Source organism: Elephas maximus, chromosome 6 (genome assembly GCF_024166365.1).
Source record: "Elephas maximus indicus isolate mEleMax1 chromosome 6, mEleMax1 primary haplotype, whole genome shotgun sequence".
Lineage (NCBI taxonomy): Eukaryota > Metazoa > Chordata > Mammalia > Proboscidea > Elephantidae > Elephas > Elephas maximus.
This window is the reverse complement of record NC_064824.1, coordinates 128436207-128443265: the sequence shown is the minus strand read 5'-3', so window position 1 is coordinate 128443265 and position 7059 is coordinate 128436207. Positions and strand designations below refer to the sequence as shown.

At 38.6% G+C, this 7059-nt stretch overlaps 1 pseudogene; it reads left to right on the top strand.

Moving 5' to 3' along the window:
* The first annotated feature begins 6041 nt into the window (after nucleotides 1-6041).
* LOC126078598 (uncharacterized) lies at nucleotides 6042-6180 on the top strand (annotated as a pseudogene).
* The last annotated feature ends 879 nt before the right edge of the window (nucleotides 6181-7059 follow it).

Here is a 7059-nt window from a genome sequence, read left to right as displayed (position 1 = left end):
AGGCTAGAAATATTTGCTGGGACCAAAGATTTACTAGAAAAGAGAGAGGATGGAGGTTGGATGGAAAGCAGAATGTAGAGAGATTGAGGGGCGGGAATCAAGCAGATTTAACAATTGTTTAGATGTAATAGGAAGATGAGGAGGGGAAATTGTCTAGGAGACTACAAGGGATTACAGGATCAAATAAATAATAATATTATTGACCAGGAAACCTTGGTGGCATAGTGGTTAAGAGCTACAGCTGCTAACCAAATCCACCAGGTACTCCTTGGAAACCCTTTGGGGCAGTTCTACGTTGTCCTTCAGGGTCACTATGAGTTGGAATTGACTCGACAGCAATTTTTTCTTTTTCTTTCAAATTATTGACCAAGAATGAAAATCAAAGATGAGGAGTAGGCAGTAATTACGGGAAAAGGGCAGTGCAACCATCTGTTTGAACATATCAGGTTTGAAATACTCATGTGAGAGCTTTGGACTGGAGATACAGAGATGAAAAGATCATCTTTATGCAATGCTGTATCACACAAAATAATTGTTAGCAGACACCAACTCTATTTTCTTCAATAAGTGTTGATTTTTGAGGTCCCGGGATAAGTTCAGCTGCAACAGGATTTAACCTGGCTCTTAGATAATTAGCATTAATTCATTCATTTTGCCTAGCTGGAGCCCATGGAAGATAGGCCATGAAAGTAGCCTTCTGGCCATTATTTAATAAAATGCTTACATATACCGAGATCATTTCCCACCCCATGATAATATTTTCTTGGTGTCCAGCCCATATCCTCAAATCTGTTGAAACTATGACTTTCACAATAGAAGGATTTTTGTCTTTTATTTTTCTCTGGAGATTTCTTTATATCTTCACCAGATCTTGACATCCCAGTCTCATGTCTATCTTCAATGAACCAGCCGATAATTATGAATCAGAATGACCCTTTCTATGAGCTATGGAAAAATGGGATATGCAAGGCAAAAACAGAGCATACTGTCACCAGGTTGCTGCTCTGTTGAACGTATATGGAAACGTGGAACAGAGCTTGTATAGCTGTTTAGCTCTGGAACAGTTTTAACCTCACATTCTCTAGTTGAAGGCAAAGCCTCAACAGGTTCCCCAATTCTAATTACATCTTCTCTCAACAGACACCCTTTAATGAATGAATAAACTCATACGTTTCATTTGTTTTCAACATGTCAGTGACCTCTAGTGGTAATCTATATTTTTTTAGAATCAAGTAAGAGTACGTGCTGAGACTGTGATCCAAATATGGCACAACTGATGACAAAATGATGATGGTAACGATCTGTGCCATAGGGCAAACTGCAAAGGTCATCATCAGTGGTAGCTGTGAGTCCTGCTTCAAAAACGCATGATCAGTACCTTTAGGAGAACATAACAGTGTGCTGGGGTGTACTCAGTGCCAAACAATAAACATTCCATAGGCTCCCCAGTATGAGCATTGTCCAAAGACGCATAAAATTAACAACAGCAATCACGCCACCAAAACAAATATGGCTATTTCATAGAGATGAATACAAAATCTGTACTAATTTTTAAAATACAATACAAGGTCCAGAGATTTTGCACTTAAAAAAATCTACTTAGATTCTTCTCTCAAGATCCCCTGAGAGTGCACCCCTCTTGGAAAAAATTACATTTGAATAAGACTGCTTCATGTGAAGCTTAAAATTTCGAAACCTGAATGAAATTTAGAATCAGATGAAATTTAATTCATTAGCAGTATATGAATATACATATGAGGAGACCCAGGAGCTCTGGTAGCACAGTGGTTAAGAGCTATGGCAGCTAACCAAAAGTTTGTCAGTTCAAATCCACCAGCTGTTCCTTCGAAATCATGTGGGGCAGTTCTACTCTGTCCTATAGGATCACTATGAGGTGGAATCAACCAGATTGACAGGTTTTTTGGTTATATATAGAGTCCCTGGGTGGTGCAAAAGGCCTAACTAGGTGGGAGGGGGGCAGGTAGGGTACATGCCTGGGTACCGATTGAGTCAGGACACCAACTAGCAGTTCTTATTGGCCATCACGGTTTCCATCATCATCCGTGAGAGATCACTCAGCAATGTAACACTAATTGCCCTAGGTGTTATTTTCCATAGTTAGTTCCCTGGCAGATGATTAAAGTTTGGCTGCTAACTGGAAGGTAGAAGTTCAAGTTCACCAAGGGGTGACTTGGAAAAAGTTCTGGTGATCTTTGGAAAAATCAGTCATTGATAATCTTATGGAGCACAGTTCTACTCTGACATACATGAGGTCACCATGAGTTGGAACTTACTCAACAGCAACTGGTTTGGTTTTAGACTAGAAATGTATGTGTAAATATATATAAAGATATGTTATATATGTATATATAAAACTTTAAGGTGATGGCCAGTGAGTCACTGAATATTTGTAGGTGTCATATGTTTCTCTCTCTTTGGGAACTAAGTCACTGAAGCTGAAGAAACAGTCGCTTTGAACAATAGCCAGATGCTGTGCTACTTTGCACATAGTTGTTTATTTTTCGATAAAAGGGCAAATGTAGCTCTTATTCACATTAGCTTATAAGGACCCTGGGGGGACAAATGGTGAAGTGCTTGGCTGCTAACCAGAAGGTTGGAAGTTGGAACCCGCCCAGCTGCTCTGCAAGAGAAAGACCTGGCAATCTACTTCCATAAAGATTACAGTGAAGAAAACTATGAGGCAGTTCTACTCTATCACGACTCAGAGCAAGATACATAAAAAGACCCTATTGAAATTTATGAACTTTTTTACTATGGTTATTTATTTATTTTTTATTGAAAGCAACAGAAACTCTAGCTAATGTAAAGAGAAAAAAGACATGTTAGAAAGATACGGAGAACCTCAGAGAATCAAAGGAAAAGCTAAAAATCATAGAGGGCAATAACTTGGATCTCACCCAGGATCCAAGTAGCAGAAATTAATGGACAAGCTCTGAAGGTCTTCAACTTTGAGATCAACTATCTTTATCCCTTTATCCTTCATCTTTGTGATTCTCCAATTCAAATTACCAGGGAAGAGTGTATGATGGACCACACTGTTCACAGCCTATTGTCTAGATGGGCTCTTAAGCATTTTTACTGGTAGAGCCTCAAGACTGTATGCAATGGAGAAAAGGTACAACATGCAGCTCTGGATGCCACTGAACTCCTTTTAACTACATCAGGTTGACATTTCATTACCTTCTGACTTTTCTTCTACCAGTTCCATGGAGCCAATCAGTTTAGACGTTCTGAAAAACCAAAAAACGAACAAACACACCAGGTGGCATTGAGTCAGTTCCAATGAGTTTTCAATGTGCTGTATAAGGTTTTCAATGACTGTGTTTCCATAGCATTTTCAATGACTGATTTTTCAGAAATAGATTGCCAGACCTTTCTTTCTAGGGACCTTGGGGTGGACTCAAACCTCCAAACTTGCTATTAGAAGTCCAGCCCTTTAACTGTTTGCACCACCCAGCAAACTCCAGATGTCCTGAATAAAAAAAAAAAATAGAGCCCATTATTTCACCAAGATCATTTTAAGTATTTAGTCACATCACACACTTACTTTTTCACGTATCTGCCTACTGAAACCCTACAAGGATTTAACTAACTGCCAAATAAAAGTAAAGTTTACTTGAAAAGCTTCTTAAAATATTCATTGAGCACTTGATTATATGCAAAATATGCATTATATCAGGAAGCATAAACTTTTTGATTGACAGCACAGTGTTTCAATGACTTTTCCAGGTTATCTACTGAGCTATTCAGAACTAAACATTTAAAACTGAGGATTCTAGATAGATGTCACCTTATAGTCCACTGTGCACTATAGTTGAAATCTTTTTTTTAAGACTTAATTTCTTCAGCAGTAAAGTAAATAATTGCACTGTGGAAAACACTAGCTAGCTACTCACCAAACCTACTGGCTTCCATTCCTCTTGGGCACAGAGCTAGGTAACATTTCCCAGCCTCCTGTACAGTAAGATATGGTCATGTGACTGAGTTCTGTGATGTAGGCCACTGCCAAGCCCGGGCAATATAATTTTCCCATGCAATTCTCCAACCCTGTCTTCCTCCATTTGATGAGTGGATTGTGTCACTCATGGTGAGCATTGGAAGCCACATATTGTGTATAGTAGTGTCTCGTTCAGCCTGAGTCACTGAATGAATGTATAAAGCTGATACCCTCCCGTGCTCTGAGTTACCACTAACTGGACTTTATGTGAATGAGTGGAAAAAAATCCAGTTTTTTAACTTACTGAATTATGAGGTCTCTCTGTTACAGCAGTCAGCTTTCTTTTCATTAGTACAAACGCACACTGCATAGGATGTTTGTGAGACTTAGAAGAGAGAGTACACGCAAAAAGCTCAATAGGATTCCCAACATATAGTTAGTAAGACTAGCAATAAATAATAATTGTTATAATTAGGTAATGCATGCTTAGCTGAACAAGAAAGGAAAAAATATATATACATATATATATATCTCCAGTTGTTACCCAAAAGGTCAGGAAGACTTATTTAAATAAACTTTTATCTGATTTTTTTTTTTAATTCTGCATTTGGCTGCTTATATATCTCATAGCCGTCTTCCACAAGTTATAAATTCAGAGTATCGAACTGAAGAGGGTTATTCTTTTCTTCAACTATGTCCAAGCATTGTACTTCATCCCTATAAAAATAGTGTTTCCCAAAGCTCTTTAGGCCTGTCTTCTATTTTTTCTGTATCTGTATCTAACTAAAATTTCCAGGAAGAGATTGACAATCAAACTACTGAGGAAAATGGCGGTGAAAATAAATCATAATTGTGCTGGGCTTTTGTTATTTAAACTAAAATCATGGGTATTCAATTAAAAAAAAAAAAAAGATTAAACCCAACCAAATGAAGCATTTCTCAAACCAGGAATTTCAATATTTTCATGACTAGCTTACTAAGAAAAAGCTGCAAGGCAAAATTCCTCGTCAAGTAGTCATCAGACGTTCCAGGCTGTTTGCCTACAATTTGAGGAAATATTTGATTGGCTTCATTCTTTGTCTTCTAACTTCAGAGAGTTGGAAGGAGGAGATGCCTGGTTAAAATGTTAGCTTGGTTTGAATGATCCATTTTCATACATGTACAAAAAATCCCAGTGAACAGTTCCAAATTCCTAATGAAACTTTCATGCCTGAGAAATGTAGGTGTAATTCCTCTAAAAAGAACGTAAAACTTGTTTTAATTCATATTTGCTAAGATGCAGCATTTGGAATAAAAATGTGATCTCAGTCTTGCCTCATTAACACGGTATTGACAGTCTTGGGATTCTCGAGCAATCAAACCCATATGAATGGGGCATGATCGAGATTATATTTTTATTCCAAATGCTAAAAACCAAAACAAACAAACAAACAAACAAAAAAACTGACCAAACCTGTTGCCATCCAGTTGATTCTGACTTATTCATAGTGACTCTACAGGACCAAGCAGAACTGCCCCATATGGTTTCCAAGGAGCAGGTGGTGGATTTGAACTGCTGACCTTTTGTTTAACAGCTGAGCTCCCATCCACTGCACCACCAGGGCTCCCTCCAAATGCTACACCTTACCAAATAAAGTCTTGGTAAGACCTTGTAGGTGGTCCCATAGCGTGCACGTTAAGTATTTAATTACAGCAATGTGTGGCTGTATCCTAATCTTGGAACTACTTATACAAAAATCTCTAAATATTTTAACCAAATTTATTTTACTTAAAATTTTTCTATGATTCCTCATACAAACGTAATTAGGGCGCCTCTCACATTGTATTTTAGTTGAGCCTGTAGATGGCTCGAGAATAGGTTTGGGTTTTCTTGCCCTATTACTAGCAACTGCTGAAAGCTTGGGGCTAAGCAGATGTCTAACACAATGTTTATGTTTTGAATTAGAGAAAGATAATAACCTGTTTCACAGAAATCCCGCTTAATTACAGGGACGGAAAGTGAGGCTCTTTCTGAATAGTCATATTTATTTATTTATTTATTTATTTTTGTTAGAAAGAATTAAATGCCACCTAGTGACTAAGAGTGTTGTATGAAAGGAGGGAAGGTTAGCATTCCCCTTGACAAGGATGGAAGAGGCCCTCAGGCCTTAAAACATGCATACAGTTAAGGCATTGCCACCTATTTTGTGGCATCTGCAGTGGGTGAATAACCACAGTTTTGGAAACCCTGCTGGCTTAGTGGTTAAGAGCTATGGCTGCTAACCAAAAGGTCGGCAGTTTGAATCCACCAGGCACTCCTTGGAACTCCTAGGGGGCAGTTCTACTCTGTCCTACAGGGTTAATATGATTCGGAATTGACTCGACAGCAACAAGTTTGTTTGTCTGTTTGTTTTTAGTGACTAAGGAGGAGCCCTGAAGCACAATGGTTAAGCAGTCAGCTGCTGACCAAAAGATTGGAGGTTCAAACCTACTCAGTGGCTCTAAGAGAGGAAGACCTGGCATTCTGCTTTCGTAAAGATTATAGCCAATATACCCCACTGCCGTCGAGTCAATTCCAACTCATTGTGGCCCTATAGGACAGAGTAGAACTGCCCCCATAGAGTCTTCAAGGAGCGCCTGGAGGATTTGAGCTGCTGACCTCTTGGTTAGCAGTCATAGCACGTAAACACTATGCCACCAGGGTTTCCATAGCATATATATATATATATACACACATATATATATATGTATGTATATATATATATATATATATATCATTGCTGATGTCAGATGGATCCTGGCTGAAAGTCAAGAATACCAGAAGGATGTTTACCTGTGTTTTGTCGACTGTGCAAAGGCATTCGACTGTGTGGATCATAACAAATTATGGATAACATTGCGAAGAATGGGAATTCCAGAACACTTAATTGTGTGCATGAGGAACCTTTACATAGATCAAGAGGCAGTTGTTCGGACAGAACAAGGGGATACTGATTGGTTTAAAGTCAGGAAAGGTGTGCATCAGGGTTGTATTCTTTCACCATACCTATTCAATCCGTATGCTGAGCAAATAATCCGAGAAGCTGGACTATATGAAGAAGAATGGGGCATCAGGATTGGAG